The following is a 16,631-nucleotide window of genomic DNA, read 5'->3' as shown; positions in this document are numbered from 1 at the left end:
CCTGTATCTGGTTTGCTTCTCTCACTTTAGTTGTTTTTTTCCCCAATCTCGTTCACTTACTGGTAAGTTTCAAGTTTTCATTTTTATTTGTAGCTGAATAACATTCCATTGTGTATACGTTTCCATTACTCGTGAACCAGCTGATAGACATCCAGGCTCATTCCCTTTGCTAGCTGTTGTAAACAGAGTGCCAATGAATACAATGAACATGCACAGCTGCAGTAGGATCGAGAATCCTTTGAGCGTACACTCAGGGACGGAGACACGGAGATCTCTAAACCAGGCCAGCGTATATTTTTTGTAAGAGCTTTTCAAAAAGAAAATGAAAAAAGGAAATTATACAGAAAAAAATAAAGGGGAGAGGGGAGAGAGAGAGAGGAGGAGGAGGAGGAGGAGGAAGAACATGCTGGCCTATGAAATTGACAATGGGTTTAAAATGAAGGAGGAATAAATGCGAAGGGGGAACAGCTGGGTGAGGGTTGAGGCTATGGTTGGGCTGTTTGCTGGCTCTAATCTGGACTCTCTAGGCAATTCTTCCCAGCCTTCTAAAGGCCTGCCACACCTCCTTTGGGGAGCCTTTTGCAAGACTGGGTCACAGAGGCTGGTTCTGGCAGTGAACTACTCTTTGCAGGTTAGATCATAACTTCTTGTCACATCTCTAGAATGTCCGAAGGGGTTAGGTTGTGAAAACTGTTCTTATCAGTGGCTGGTCTTTTGTGAGGGCTGGCCATAGATGCTTATTAACCCTTTAGTGGTCCCTCAGGAGTCTAGCTGGAAGCACTGGCCCTGGCTCTGGGTAGTCCAACAAAGTGCTTCGTGGAACCCGTGTTGTCTGTGTTTCTCTGCAGACTCTAGCTCCAACCAGGATCCCATCTTGCCAAATACTCTGGTTCAAAGTTTCTCCTTCACAATCTAGGGGTCTCTGACTGGCTGGGTTTCAGTGGAGAGCCCTGTAAGGCTTGCTCTGAGTTTCCAGAGAGTGAGGTCCAGGCATGCTCTCTCTGTTGCTGCTCAGTCTGTAACCACGGCTGACAAAACTTAACTGCACACTTCAGTGTAGCTAATAGAATTTATGTGGTCCGGGTGGCCTGTTTTTCTTAGAAGCTCTCATGTATAATCAGGCTGGCCTCAAGCTCAGTATGTAACTGAAGATGGCCTTGAACTTCGAATCTCCTCTCTCTTCCTCCCCAGTGTTGGATGTTTGGGCTAGGAATCGCACACAGGGGTCTGTGCAAACTAGGCAGTCACCGTATCAGCTGAAGCAAATCCCCATCCTGGATACGAATGTTCTCAACAAAAACAAATGTCAAGCATTTGACGCAGCTAGTGAGATGATCCTTATACACCCTCACACGTGTTGAAATAGACCAGCAAACATGCCACTGTGGTGTGACAGAAGGGGGAGGTTCCCTGGTGTCCGTCCTCCTCCTGCCACCATTGAGTACAGCTTTCACCTCCTTCTCTCTTCTTCTTTAAAATGGTTGTTACTAAGAGTGCAATGCCAATTTTCCGAGGCTCTCTGTTTTAAGTGTGGTTCTGGAAACTCCCATTTTGGACCCCCCCCCTTTTTTTTTTTTAAGAACTATTTATATAAAGACAGAGTCTGCTTTGAGCTCTGACAAACCTACGTAAGCTGTTTCTCGTAGGTAGATGAGATATGGGACTCTGCACACAGTGTGAATTACTCAGCTCAGTGCATCATAAGACTGTCGAGCGCACTTCAGCCGTACTTGTTATTTTCCTCCTTTAAATGGTGTTCTCTACAATTCGGAACACGTCAGAGTTCATGAAACTCACCAGGATCTTTCATATTGAAATAAAACAAAGTAGAAAAACGAATTGTTATATACTAATTTATTAGTGATCACCTATCTGCCGAGCACGGCTTCATTTGCTATCTGGAGCAGAATGACCTGGAGACACAGCTGAAGCAATGGCTCTTTGCCCTTAACCACCTGCTGACTGCCAAATCCACAAATCTTGCTTGCTTGCCTGCCCCACCCTGCGGTTTGAGAGGATGAGATGAGACCAAAACTGGACCCAGGATGGAAGCCTCACAGGAGCTGTTCTGGGGCCTGTCCATGGGTGACATCGCCTCACTCCCATTCCACTGGTGACAGAGTGGATTGCAGAAGGATTCCTATGATATGTGACTGTGGTTTCCTCCCCCTGGAATGTCTCGTCCCCTCCCCATCCCCATATCTCCCCCCCCCCCCCCCCCCCCCCGTCCTGATGAAAAACTTTAATTTGTCTGTGCTTTGGCTCATTACAACATACAGAATTTGTTCAGAATGTGTTGCTGAAACAAATGGCAATAGATGAATGAGGGGCTCCTTCTCCCTTCTAACTTAGAATCTCCTAATCTACTTTTCTTGTTTCTGCGATAAAATAACTGATAAAATGAACTTAAAGGAGAAAGGGTGTGATTTCTTTGGTTCCCTGTGTCTTGGTGGAGAGGGAAGGCAGGAGGTACTGGGAGCAGCTGCTCACACTGCTCGATGCGCAATGCGCATGCTCGCTGCTCAGTGAGCTCCTATACAGTTCTGGGTCCCACAGTGAGGTTGTATCACACAGCGGAAGGATCTTCCTGCTCAAGTAAAACAATCAAGGCAATTCCCAAGGGACATGCCCAGAGACGTGTCTGGCCCTCATGTCTCTCTAGTTTCACATGATGCAATTGTCCAGGTGACTCAGGATTCTGTCAAGATAACAGTACTTTTTAAAGTGTCAACCATGCCTCTGATAACCTCTCATTCTGCCTCCTGCAAACCACCTTCTCCTCCAGTGGTAGCCATTGCTGTTGTTTTAATAGTCTTTCCCTAGTGCAACAGTTCTCGACCTGTGGGTCACAAATGACCCTGTCACAGGAGTTGGCTAAGACCATCAGAAAACACAGATATTTACACTATGACTCATAAGAGTAGCAAAATTACAGTTATGAAGTAGCAATGAAAATAATTTTATGGGCGGGGTCACCACAACATGAGGAACTGCATCAGCAGGTCCAAGCATTAGGGAGATTGAGATCCAGGGCCCTGATGGATCACTAGCTTATCAAAGTCCAGCACTGTCCGGGAGCACCATCATCTTTAGTACTATGTGGGGAGCAGATGAAACCATCTTAGTGGCCTGTACGTGAAACGATGATTAGCAGACAAAAACTGCTCCAGCCATCCTGTGGACTGCGGCAGAGACTGGATGCCTACTGAGATAGATGAGTTTTTAGAAATATAAGTCTAGAGGAGGTATAACTAGATGTGCTCAGATTTCCAGGGCCTCTCTGGGACAACGGGGATAAGAAAGGCCTTTATTTCAGACAAGGAGGGAGTCCACTTCTGTTATTAGAGATTGGTTTGCTATCCAATAGCTCCTTTATTGCAATTTAAACTCTAGACCCAGAACGATCCCGTAGTTAGCACCAAGAAGGGATGATTATCTGGGAAACCAGCCTTGCTAGAGACAGTGGCTCATACGGAGATTAAGAGCTACAGGGGCATTTAAAGATCTCTTTCAAGCTTGTAAATCTAGATTCTACTTCCTTCCAAGCATTTCTGTGGATTTTTTTTTTTTTTTTTTAAATGCAACCAGAGAATTGGAATTCACAAAAGGGCAAAACATTTCCAGGTCTGAGCTTGTATAGGAACAACTCTATTGGAAGACAAATCATTCCAAACCTGTCAGTAACTGGAGGTCATAACCCAATAAACATCAGCCAGGTGCTCAGGTCTTATGTTACCTAGATGTGTCACAATAGTTCACGACCTGAGAATAGATAGGTCATGGGCTCCACTGCTGTTATCATGGAAACCTACTGCTATTATTCTTCTAAAGAAGCACAGCAAGAAAAAAAAAAATAGACTCCTTATGACATATTGCTATACACATATGTCAGTGCAGCTGTCCACCGTCATCACAGAAGTTTCTTCTTGTGATGAGAACTAACACTGAAACCCACAAGTGAGCAATATGGGAAGAGTGACAAACCTTGGAGAACTCAGCCCTAAGCACAAGTACAATGACTTTATCAAGCCCCCTCCCCTTCAGAACAGGGTGTGGAAAGACAGATAAAAAGCCAGAGGTGGTGACTTCCAGACACAACAGGAGGGCTGATGCTCATATGAACTCACATAGACTGTGACAGCATGCATTAGGACTGGTACAAACTCAAGTCAGGCTAAATCCTAACATGGAGAAGGGGAAATGGGCACAGAGTCCTACCCCTAGCCAAAAAGCTATCTGCAACACCTGCTGGGAGCAGGAAAATCAGTTTCCTCCAATGAGTGACACTGGGTATATCGACTACACTCAGGCATAGTTGACCAAATGCAAAATGGACTTCATATATTTTGCGTGCTTTTGTTTGCTTTGTCTTTTTGTTTATTTGTTAGTTTTGAAGAAAGAACATGAAGTTGGGTAGGTATGGAGATTCTTGAAGAAGTTGGCTAAGGGGAAAGAATATAACAAAATGCATTACATAAAAAAAAGTTTAAGCCAATGAATAAACACTTCCTGGTAAACACAGATGTTTCCTTATCCAGGGATAAAAATGATAAAGCAGCAGTAGACATAAAAAAGAAAATTAAGCTTTCTTCAACTCAAATGTTATTGAAGACTAGCAAGACTGCAAAGGGTGAATTAAGAAGACAAAGCAGTCAAAATCCATCTTCTCTAAGATCCATTAAATGGATCCTCCTCTGGTCATCAGGATACAAACCCCAGGAAGCAAATGCAATAACTTCTACTCTCCAGTGAGTCCTGGGCACCAGCGTGCATGAGGCTGCTTGCTTTCAGAGAACCCAGGCTGTGTAGATTTTGCTGTTTTCTTGGCAAAGTCTGTGCATTCTCTAGAAAGGGGAGGCCAACAGGAAGTGCAAGCATAGAATCAGTGAGCCCAGGTGAAGCTGCTGGGGATGATTTCCAAGGAGGTGGAAATATTAATTAGGTGGTAGTGACACCACCTGGTCACCGTGGGAATCTTCCCTCACATGGAACATTGGGAAAAATGAATGGACTTCAGTTTTCTGCTTCTGCTGTGTTAGATGAAAGTTACATGAGAAACACAAGGGCCCTGACTTCGAGAGGCTTAATTGTCAACATAAAAAGTGTGTAGAAAAAAAGTACATCAATAGAATAATCTTCTACCAGGAAGTAACCTTATAAGTCTGTGTGGAAAGCAGAATTAAAACAACAATGACAATGATAAGGAATGGTTAAAGTTTAGCTTTTTTTCCAAGTCTCTTCCATGGACTTTCTAACAGGCCCATCACAATACTAAAGCCAAGAAGCCACATGAGTGTGGTCACTCAGTCTAGGAATCCCAACATTTGGGTCGCTGAGACAAGAGGATTTCAAGTGTGAAGGTAAGTTGAGCTATATAGTGAGTGTGGAGCCAGCATTGACTACATAGCAACACCCTCTCAAAAAAAAAAAAAAAAAAAGAGAGAGAGAGAGAGAGAGAAAAGATTGAGAAAACAAACAACACTGAGACTATGGAAACAAAGGGCTATTCCAGGTTGGCTGGGACATTCTAGTTGCTACATGTGAGCAGCATACAGCCTTCTACTACTGGGGAAAATGACTAAGATAATCAATTTACAAAGTGAAAACTTATATATTGTAAATTTCAGGGTGCTTCATCCTTTTTTTTTTTTTTTAGCCATGATGCTCTGGGCTGTGGCAGTATGGCATATCATGGCAGGAACATATGGTGCCAAAGACTTGTTCATTTCATGATATCTAGGAAGCAAAGAGTGGAAAAGATAGCATCCTAAAAGAGCTTGCACCCCAGTAAACTAACCTTCTTCCACCAGCCCTCAGGCACTAAGGTTCTAGAATTTCCCAGTAGTGCCACAGGGTGGCAAAGTGAGGCTTGAATACAGAGGCTTTTGGAGAATAGTTATGGTCCAAACCGAACTGATGCACTGGTGATAGGATTATCCAATTTAATTTTTTTCTTGATTTCTCTAGAACAAATGAGATATGCTCAAATCCATGCTTTTGATAACTCATATAATCCTATTTTTCTTGCTTTTACCAAATCTCTCTGTTAGGGTCTTTCCAGAAGAACAGAAATTAGTCTTCTATCTTCAGAATTATGGACTTAAAATAACTCTTGGACTTTTGAGTCCTGGAAGGAAAAACTAATAAGAAAAGCAAGAGATCTTGAGAAGCAAGGGGTGTGTGTGACAATGTGACACCCAGAGGTTAGTATCTGATGTAGTGGCCAGCCTCAGGGTCTAGGAGACTAAAGGGAGAGAAGAGCTGTCATCAAAATATAGGATTCGGTCCCCAGGCCTGCCAACATTAGGAGTGCTGAGCGCAGCTGCTCCAGTCAGTGCTGGCACCAATGAGGAACAGCAGTCAGAGCAGAAGGCTGGATTGTTGAAAGGCCATATCTCCTTCACAACTACCAGCAGACATAAAAGAGTATGAGGAATAAGCAATGTCTCTTCCTTCTGCTAGCATTTAGCAACAAGCCAAATAGTACAGGCATTTGGAGAATGTAGCTGTGTTTGTCCGACCCCCACAATACGAAATAGATAGAGTACAGTCCTGGAGCTGAGGGAAACAGGTAGGTAACTGATCCATCGAGTAAAATAAAGCAAGATGCAGTTCCATCTGGAATGCAAATGAGCATGTCCCATTGGAGGCTCATGCATGACCACCAGGCGGTATTAATGCTGTGATATGCTCTAGTCTTGTGACAATGACTTACTAGTTCAGACATGACAGAGACTGATGCCTGTCAAGTCTTGTGCATACCATGTGACTGTGAAATTCTTGTTTTTTTAAAATCTGTGTTAACTGAGTTCATCCATACATCCAATTCATACAAATATCCAAAGCAATCAATATATCTATCAATTTGATCCCATTCATCTACTCATTTTCATTCAGTCCAATACATCAATTCTATGCATGTAGCCAATGCATGTATCTATCTACCCATCAACACATTTCATACATTATTTTATATCTTTCCAGTCCAGTCTATCCATGACACATATATACACACATGCACATACAATTCATATAACCATTCAACCACACACACACACACACACACACACACACACAATTCATACAACCATCCAACCAACCCATCCAATCTATCTACCCAATCTATTCATATATCTGTCCCATTCAATAATCCATCCATCCATCCATCCATCCATCCATCCATCCATCCATCCTCTACTATCTGTTTGGTGAGTACCTAGTACATACCAAGCATTGTGGTATTCACTGGAAGTTCAAAGATAATGCCAGTCTCCCTTAAATAATTTTCAAGCCAAGAAGAGGTTGAACAACTTGGTAGCCACAGAAAACATTACAAGTAACAATCTGATGTGTTAGCCAGCTTTCTGTCACTGAGAAGAAGAAGAAGAAGAAGAAGAAGAAGAAGAAGAAGAAGAAGAAGAAGAAGAAGAAGAAGAAGAAAAGAAAGAGCCTGATAGGAATCAACTAATAAAGAGAAAAGGTTTATTTTGGCTCACAGTTTTAGAGAATTTAATCCACTGTTGGTGACTCTGAAGCTTTTAAGCAATGACCATGGGAGCAAGTGACAGAGCCAAACTCTAAGAAGTTTGCCTCTGGGCTGGGAAGCAAAGAGTAAGGCAAGGACTATACCAGAGCCCCGCAGTCCCCTTTGTGGGCATCCTTTTAGTGGCCTGAAGAGCTCTCCCTCTGTCCTTCCGCGTTTTTTCCAACAGTACAGGATTTTTTCATCTTTTAAGTTTATCTATTTTCCTGTGCCATCTTTACCACCTGGTTCTTCTGATTCAGCCGGAGACACAAATTGAGAGGCTAGTCTCTGCTTGGAAAATCCTTCCCTACTCACTTCACTATGGGAAAAGTCTTGTCTCCTCTTCCAGAGCCTCACACCGAATTGAATTCATCTTCCTTCACTACTATGTATTTTCAAACATGACTACGTGCTTCTGTGTGGCTAATGGTGACTGACATTCCTCCGAGTGTCTACAGTAGCCCTCCTGCATCGGACTCTCAGCTTTTAAGTGTGGAGGGCTTTGGGGTTTTGTTGTTGCTGCTGCTGTTTGTTTGTTGCTTCAAATTTCACTCTACTGACTCAGACTCTCTGGTAAAGGGCCCAGTAAACTTTCATGTTGCACAGGCACACCAGGTGGTTCTAATTATACCAAAGTGTGGTGCGTACTAAAACCTGCCTTTGTTTTCAGCTCTGACACTTCCATTCTTTCTTCCATTGGTGCTCTTTGAAAATATTTTTATCTTCTACTGCAGACTCTCTTGTCACCAGACATTTTAGATGGGCAGTAATGATTTGAAGTTTGCCCCCTTATTGCAAAAATCATTTTTCTTGGAAACAATTATCTTTTTTTGTATGTGACAGGGGTTTTTATTCTATATACATAATAGAGTAGAAAGCCATTTTTAAAAAGACACAGCATTAAATAATTATCTAATTAGCATGTATCAAGAAGACAAAAATATTTCATTAAAAATTCTCAGGGCGAGCTCATAATAAACCAGTTGTATGAGCTTTTTTTCTCCTGTAACATCCAGCAGCAATATGCCCTCCAGACTTGATGCTCCCTGTCAAACTTAGCCCTGAGGAGTAGAGCAGATATTTATGTGATACAGATGGTGAAAAGGAGGCTTAGGAAGAATAGGGGCGCTTGTGGGAGGTCACACAAGGAGTTAATGAAGAACTGACAATGGAATGTAGCTTTCCTGGGGCCCCCTCACTGGGTCCAGCTCCAGCTCAGAGTTGCTATCTATGCTAACACACACACACACACACACACATGCATAGATCAACACACACAGACACACACCCACTCCCACTCTTCGCAATAACATGACACAACTGAATGTAGGCTCCTTTTCTGCACCTACTGTTTACAGAAGGAACATAGCATCCTTTATCCAGGAGTGAGAAGCTTCTTGGAACTAGCTCAGCATTACCAGTGAATGGTCACGTGTTATTCCTGAGTACTGCTGGCTACAAATCGGGAGGCCTGGCATGATGCAGCGGAACAGCCAGCACAGTCATTTTAAGGTCCAGCGAAACAGCAAAAACCAAGTCTGTTCCCATCAGCCAATGACTGCTGTGGGTTTAGCATGTAGGCCCTGCAGTCTCTTCAGCTCAAAACAGCCACTGAGCATCTGCCGACTCCTGTTCCATCTACAAGTCTGCAATAGAAGAAGAGACTGATGCGGTCAATTTTCAAAGTGACTAAAAATTCCAAATCATTTAGATTTGTCTTTGAAGCATTATATTCTCCTTTATGTGTGTGTGGAACTGGGGTGGGATGTGGGTGGAGCTCAAAGGACCATTTGCAGGAGAAGGGAGCATCCTTCCGGCAGGTGGGTGGGTGCTAGTAACCAGACAGAAGCCATCAGCCTTGGCAGGAGGTCCCTTAACCTGCTAAGTATTGTTTTTTAAAAATTATCTGTATTATCAGTAGGCCCAGCTAGCAATCAGTTAAGACACAGACACTTGTTATATTTTAAAATAGCCTTAGTTAACCTGGGGCAGGGCAGATATCAATCTTCTAAACTACCTCCCATAGTGGGGCAGGCATGGGATCCCTGTCTCAATCCCATGTCATCTGTTTTTAATAACTTTTATCACGTTACCTCCCATCCACAATCCCAAAAACTTGTGAATGTTCTTTATCTGGGACGGATTCTCCATCCACACAGGCCATGTGTTTTTCCTCCATCTAACTCATGGCGGCCTTCCTCTCCTCTCATTTTTTTTTTTTTTCCCTTGTGGCAGTCTCTCTTGTTTCCAGAATTCCTCTCTCTCTCTCTCTCTTAGCCCCACCTATCTCCTGCCCTGCCCAGGTGGGATGGCTTTTTCTAAGCAAAAGTTGGGTCATAGAGACAGCAAGTTGTAATTAGCATCAAAATACATCAGACCACTCCTCAACAGCTACACCATCTGGACAATGACACAACACTTTCACATTAAGTATTTTGATTTTTGATCAGTATATTATGAGAAATTGGAATGTTTAAATATTCTAATTAATAATGAGAAATATGAAATAATAACCAGGTTTCCTGGTCTACCTCTTTGTCTAACAGTACTTCTCCACATAGTGCACGTAAGAGGTAATGACCTCAGACAGCCAAACTGGACCTCTCTGGCCTCATTACATACATAATTACTGTACCTACTGATGTACAGATGCCAAATAAAATACAGAATGCCTATGAAAAATGTAACACTAAAACATTAAATACAGCTTTAGTATTCCATACTTAGCCTTAAGTATTATAGATAAATTCTGATCATTCACACCAAATTACCCATTCTTTATCTGAAATCAAATTAAACTGACAAAACGTAGTTTTATTTTCTAAACCTGGTAACCCAATGTGGAGCTAAAATAAGATCATATATGCACAGTTTCTGACAGGCAGTAAATGTTCATTAAAATTATTTTTATACTTGCGTTTCTATAGCCCCTAACAAATATTAACAAATGTGATTTGTGTATGATTTGACTGTTCCCTAAAGCCTTCCTGTATTCCTAACTGTGCTGAACCTCGTAGTGTATGGATTATATCCCATCCTAGATGAGAAATTAAGCCTTGCAGCCATGTCTCACTCTCTGCAGAGTAATCTGAATGTGCTTTACAGAATTTGACTGGTATCTATTTTTTGAGGCGGATGCACTGAGCATGAGCCGAGAGGGCTGATGCATGCACAGTTTTAAATACTGATGAACGTTATAAATAGTGTTAGAGGACCATCGGTGGTTTTGTGATTTCGTTGTTAGTTTATTGAAACAACATCTTGCTGTGTAGCCCTGGCTGGCCTGACACTCCTTATGTATACCACTATGTGGGTGTGTAATTTGCACTATTCCTGTTGCCTCAGCCTCCGATGTGCAGTAAGTACAGGTGTGCATCACCATGCCCAGCTGAGCGGGGATGCATCATGAGGTCCTTTCAGAGACCACGGCTCCTTTGTTCTCTGTTGTTCCACCAAAGGTCTGTGCAAGAAATATTTTATGGGGAAATTGACATTCAGATTATTGTTACATTTTTCCAACAACAAGAGTGATAACAATGATAATACCATCTATGATGAACCAGGCTTATTCAAAGGGGCTCGTATTTACTAGTCTATGCTAGTTTGTGAGATGGATGGTGTTAGCCCATTTTATAGATGGAGGAACTGATGTGTAGGGGTCATTCATTTCCCTGTCTGCTTGGCTAGTATGTAGTGAACTGGGAACCTTATTTCCAGGGTCTAGACAAGAACCTGCATTCTTTTTTTTGGTTTTTGTTTTGTTTTGTTTTGTTTTGCTTTGTTTAGACAAGCTTTCTCTATGTAGCCTTGGCTGTCCCAGACTTGCTTTGTGGACCAGGGTGGCCTCGAACTCATAGAGATCTGCCTGCCTCTGCCTCTCCCAGTGCTGGGATTACAGGCATGAGCCACTGTGCACGGTTCAGAGCCTGCATTCTTAACCAGTGTTCTCTTTAGCCTCACTCAGTGAAAGGCTAGCTCGAGGAACACAGGCTTTGAAGTGTCTTGATGCATGCGGCCAGCATGCTGCCCCTACGATTGTCCTACCAAGAACATACAGGCAGCCACTCTGGCACAAGGAGACTCACCAGAAGTTTTCGCCTCTATTACCAGACAGGTAAAAACTCTAATAGTTCTTTTAAAGCTTTATTTATTTGGTTATTATAGCTTAGATTTTTTTCATATGGGTAAAATTATATTCCGTCTTTGATATGGTGAATATTTACATATGTGTCCTTTGACATGTGAGGATTGAACAAATACATTTTTATTTTCATTTGTGGAAAAAAGCTTTCAAAAGTCATTTGTTTGCTCTTTGGCTTAGTGTTTGAACTAGCACGGTGGTTCTCAACCTTCCTAATGCTGCAGACTTTTTTATACGGTTCCCCATGCTGTAGTGACTCCCCCATGCATAAATTATTTTGTTGCTACTCCATAACTGTAACCTATTGTTATGAATTGTAACACAAATATCTGTGTTTTCTGATGGTCTTGGGTGACCCCATGAAAAGGTCATTCAATCGCCCAAGGGGTCGTGACCTACAGGTTGAGAACCATGCTCTAGTGTATGCCATATAGATACAGAGAACTGTGTCTGAGCATCCCTGTGTGATTTCCTCCCTTGATCTTGTGTTTAGAAGAAGAAACACAGACCCTGTTCTAAACTCCGTACTGTCCCAAAGGCTCTACCCAGAAAAGGAAGCATTCAGGACGTCAGCCTCGATGGCTGTGCGTGGTTCCCTCCCAGCTTGAAATGTTAGACACCTGAAGGGATAGGTTATTTTTTTCTTTCTGAGCTACTGCCCTTTTCTCTGTCAGGCCATGCCTTCCTCTTTGGCCTCTCTGGTGCTGCGGATGGAATCCAGGGCCTTGAACCCACTGAGCTAATGTTCTACTTCTGAGCCATATGCCCTCCCCAACCTCTTTTCTTCCTAATATCATTCTCCTGAGAGGAAACCTTGACCTTAATCTTCAGGGACAATCTCTGCTTCACTAGCACCATATCTGAGAACAAGAAAGAAGTTTGCGCACCATTGTGTGTGTGTGTGTGTGTGTGTGTGCACGAGCACTTGCGCACGCGCACACACACACACACACACACACACGCGCGCGGGGCGTGGGGGGGCTCCATGTGTACAAATGGGCGTGCATATGGCCATATGCTCACACAAAGACCAAAGAGACAGAGTCTGTCATTGAACTTGGAGGTAGGCTGGCAGCCAGCAATCCTCAGTGTCCCTCAGTCACCACCCCTCCCAGCCTGGGTCACAGGCATATGTGCAGCCACTTCCTACATGTTCTGTGGGTTCCAGGAATTTGAACTCGGGTCCTGGTGCTTGCACAACAGACACTCTGTCATCTTCCTAGCTCCACACAAGCCTTTTTTTTTCCTTTTTAAAACCACTTGCTAATCCAGGTTTTTAGAACAACAATAACAAGGGCTTACACTTGCTCCTATGCTTTAGCAAGTTTCATTTCATTTCTCACAGACAACCTTGGCCTGACAGTGCAGACTTTCTCTCCCCTGTACACCTCAAACTGAGAAGCTAAGGTCACTGTTCCTGAAACTGTAGTCAGCTCTGGGACCTGGTTTTTCTAACAGCAGTTTCTGTGATTTTTTTTCTCTCTCACTTCTCCAGAGTTTCTTGTAAATGAAATAGTGCCCAACGGGAAACCTAAATACCCACCAATGGTTTTTCCTGTCAAATATTAGTGTTCTAGAAGATTCTGGAACTTTCTCACACCTGCCTGATGGTTATTGGGTGAGGACAGGAAATGCTCTAAGCAGCCACTTCCCATGCACATGGACTTAAAAGGTGAAAAGCCACACATGTGCATTCTGTCATGTGCGCATTCTGTTATTGAAGAAGTAAACACCCCCTCTCAGAGGGCCTTGCCTGACATGTAGGACTTCTCCCGGCTTCTCAGAATAGAAAGCTGGTGTCTGCTTATCTTTTGTTTCAGCCACAAGATGGTACCATTGCACAGCCTAGAGAGAGCATTAGTCAGCAGAGACCTTCCAGCGGATGCATCTCCTGTTAAATGTCCAGCAGAGGAACTTTGCTTTTATATTCTAAGTATCGCTCTCACCCTGCAACAAAAGCATAAAGAAAATGTGCACATCCTGTAACTTGATCCATTTTTTTTTTCCCTCTCACCTTCACAACATCGGGATTCTGTTTTGTTTACAAGAGCTTTAGGATAATCTTCACTTCTACTAAAGGAGAAATTTGTAATTTGAATGTTGGGAGTTAGTGAGGTTTGATTCAAACCCCTCCTCACCCTTCAAGGCCCTGGATGGTCCTTCTGTTTCAGAAGGGGCTGACTCTCGGTTGTACATGGGGGTTGGGGGGATGTCAGCTTCCCAAAATGATCTGAAGCTTATTTTTGTAACATGAAGAATGACTAAGAGCAATATGCTATATCAGAAGACAGCTCAAGCAGAGAGAGTGGACGGAGTGTCATTTACAATAGTGGAAAGCTGAGAACTTACTAACACCAAGGGTAGGGAATGGAGGGATATGGCCACACCAGAGGCATGCAGCTGCAGACGCAATGCAGAAGAATGTTTTGTCAAGAGGGACAATGGTGAAAAACATTTACAAAGCAGTGTTATTCAGTTGCATGTGTGTGTGTGTGTATGTGTGTGTGTTTCTGGGAGGGCTACAAAATAAGTGACTAGCAACAGCTCCATTTAGGTGTGGCTAATTTATTTTTTGGAGTAGCATCTACACTTTCTGCTCTGGAGATGTGATCTCTCATCCAGGGGAGGAGATGACTCTGCAGCCAGCTTGGCTCTCATTCCTCTCCTCGGAGTGGGAAGAAGAGATGCCTTGGTTGACAGCTTCCTCAGAGTGATGAGTAGGGAGGGGGCAAAATGTTCCACTGAAGGTATGTGAAGGACACTGATGCCTTATGTGAGCTTTGCACAGATAGGATTTCTTGTCTTCGGACCCTCAAGTGGATCCATGTAAAAGAGATACTCTTTTTAGGGACTGGCCAAAAATTGGTCAGAAGTGTAATCTATCTCCCTGTATCTCTCTCACACACACACACACACACACACACACACACACACACACACACACACACAGAGAGAGACACTCACATGCAGAGGAAGGTGTGTGTGTGTGTGTGTGTGTGTGTGTGTGTGTGTGTGTGTGTGAGACCTCAGTATTTGTTCTTCTGAAATGTACTCCAAAGAAGAGGGTCAGGACAGCAAGGGATACAGAACATGAAGATGATCACCAGTTCTTTCCACTGGGAAAGTAAAGTAGGGACTGGAACACAGAGAGGTTTTCTGTCCTCAGGGATCCCTTCAGAGAAAGGGAGTCATTCTAAGTCCTTTTGTAATTTCCCTTAGAACAGAAATGCTCGGCAGTGGTGCCATCCAGTCGGAAGGTGGTTTCAACCATCAAGGTCTCCTCTGCATTTTAGCAATAAAGTCCAATGCAGACCTGCTCGTGGGCAGAGTTCTATATGAAAGCATTTCTTCTTATTGTTCCATGATGTAGGAAGTATCTGTAAAAGGGCACACATGACAACGTGTGAGCCATTCAAGGAATGGCACACTGACATCCTAATTCCGCACTAGGAATTCTTTTAGCCCCAAGTTAGTTAGTTTAGGACTGCCTAAGACATTCACCTTACAACGACAAGGGTTTAGTTTAGTTCACCGTTTCAGAGGTTCCAGCCCTGGCTCAGGTCTGTAGCCAGGCAGCATTACATATGCTTGTATCACAGCCAGGAAATAAAGATGCCAGGGTACCACAATCTCTTACAAGGGCATATGCCAAATGATCTAAGACTCTCCTGTTAGTGGCTGCCTTTTAAAGGTTCCACCATCTTCCCCAACAGTGAGACTTTCACATTTAAGGCATCGTTGATAGGCTATATCTGAGAAGAACAGTTTGCATCCCTGGGCTCCAGAGTGCTGCCGGGAAAGTCCAGTTTCACATAAGTAAGCATGTTTTCACATGCTTGGAACTTAGGAAACACAGAAGCCACCTTCCTGGGGGTGACGGAACATTGAGATGTGGGGCTGGATAATCGAACTGTGTGTATCTTTCTGGGACATTTTTGTGCCTTCTGCAAACATTAATGGGAGACCTATTAGTACCTAGTCATTGCATGTGTCACCTCGATGGCTATCCCAGGGGCTTCACTGTCTATTTGAGGCTGGGAAGGGTGGTGGCATGGCTGCCACTGTGACGGGAGGTGGCAAGAATATGAGCTGACTGACAACAGCAGCAGTCTGTTAAGGCTAGATGGACTCTCAGAGCTATGTCTCACTCCCCACTATTTTTAGAGGTATCTAGGGAAGAAGTCTACTGCAGCAGATCTCAATTTTTAAGAAATACTGCTGGCAGCAAGACTTTCCCCTTTTGGTCACCAGACAGTCCCCCGAATTAGTTGAATCTAGAAGGTTCTAAATTTGAGACAACTTTTTTTTTTTTAATGCATACGAGTTAGAATTTAAATGCAAACACTGTGTGATTTGGGGGGTGGGGCGGGGCTGGCTTTTTATATGCACCAATGGCTTTGCTGATAGTTCCTGGCTATTCTCCATTAACTAGGGACAATTGTCTTAACAGCAGGTGTCTGCTCATCCCTCCAGGGCACCAGCCTCTTCCCAAAACCTTTGGTGGACTTGTCATCTCTTTTTGAACCAAATCCCATTCCTAATTGTGTCAACCAAAACACACCTCATAGCAGGCACTTAGTGAAACTCCTTCAAGTGTACTTGGGGAGCTTAGTTATAATCAGGATGAGATTCTCTCCTTCCTCTGGTTGGCTACATGATTTGTAGTTGCAATGGGAAGTAGAAATTAGGATCTTTCTTCAAAGCACAGGGTAAAAAAAAGTCACTATTAAAGATACTTAAACATAAATATTAAGTGTTTTTCTTTCTTCTACAGTCTTCTCTCTCTCTCTCTCTCTCTCTCTCTCTCTCTCTCTGTTGTCTTGTTGTAGTGTTTAAATTTTGCTACATAATGCTAGTCTGAGTGATGAAATTTAGAATTTTTAGCCTGAATTTTAGCACCCATCTTTATATTGTCAAAGCCAATTTTCTTCTTTTGGTTTTAAATTTAAAATATTTTGACAAAGC

This window comes from Acomys russatus, chromosome 5 (genome assembly GCF_903995435.1).
Source record: "Acomys russatus chromosome 5, mAcoRus1.1, whole genome shotgun sequence".
Lineage (NCBI taxonomy): Eukaryota > Metazoa > Chordata > Mammalia > Rodentia > Muridae > Acomys > Acomys russatus.
Note: the sequence above shows the minus strand (reverse complement) of the source record.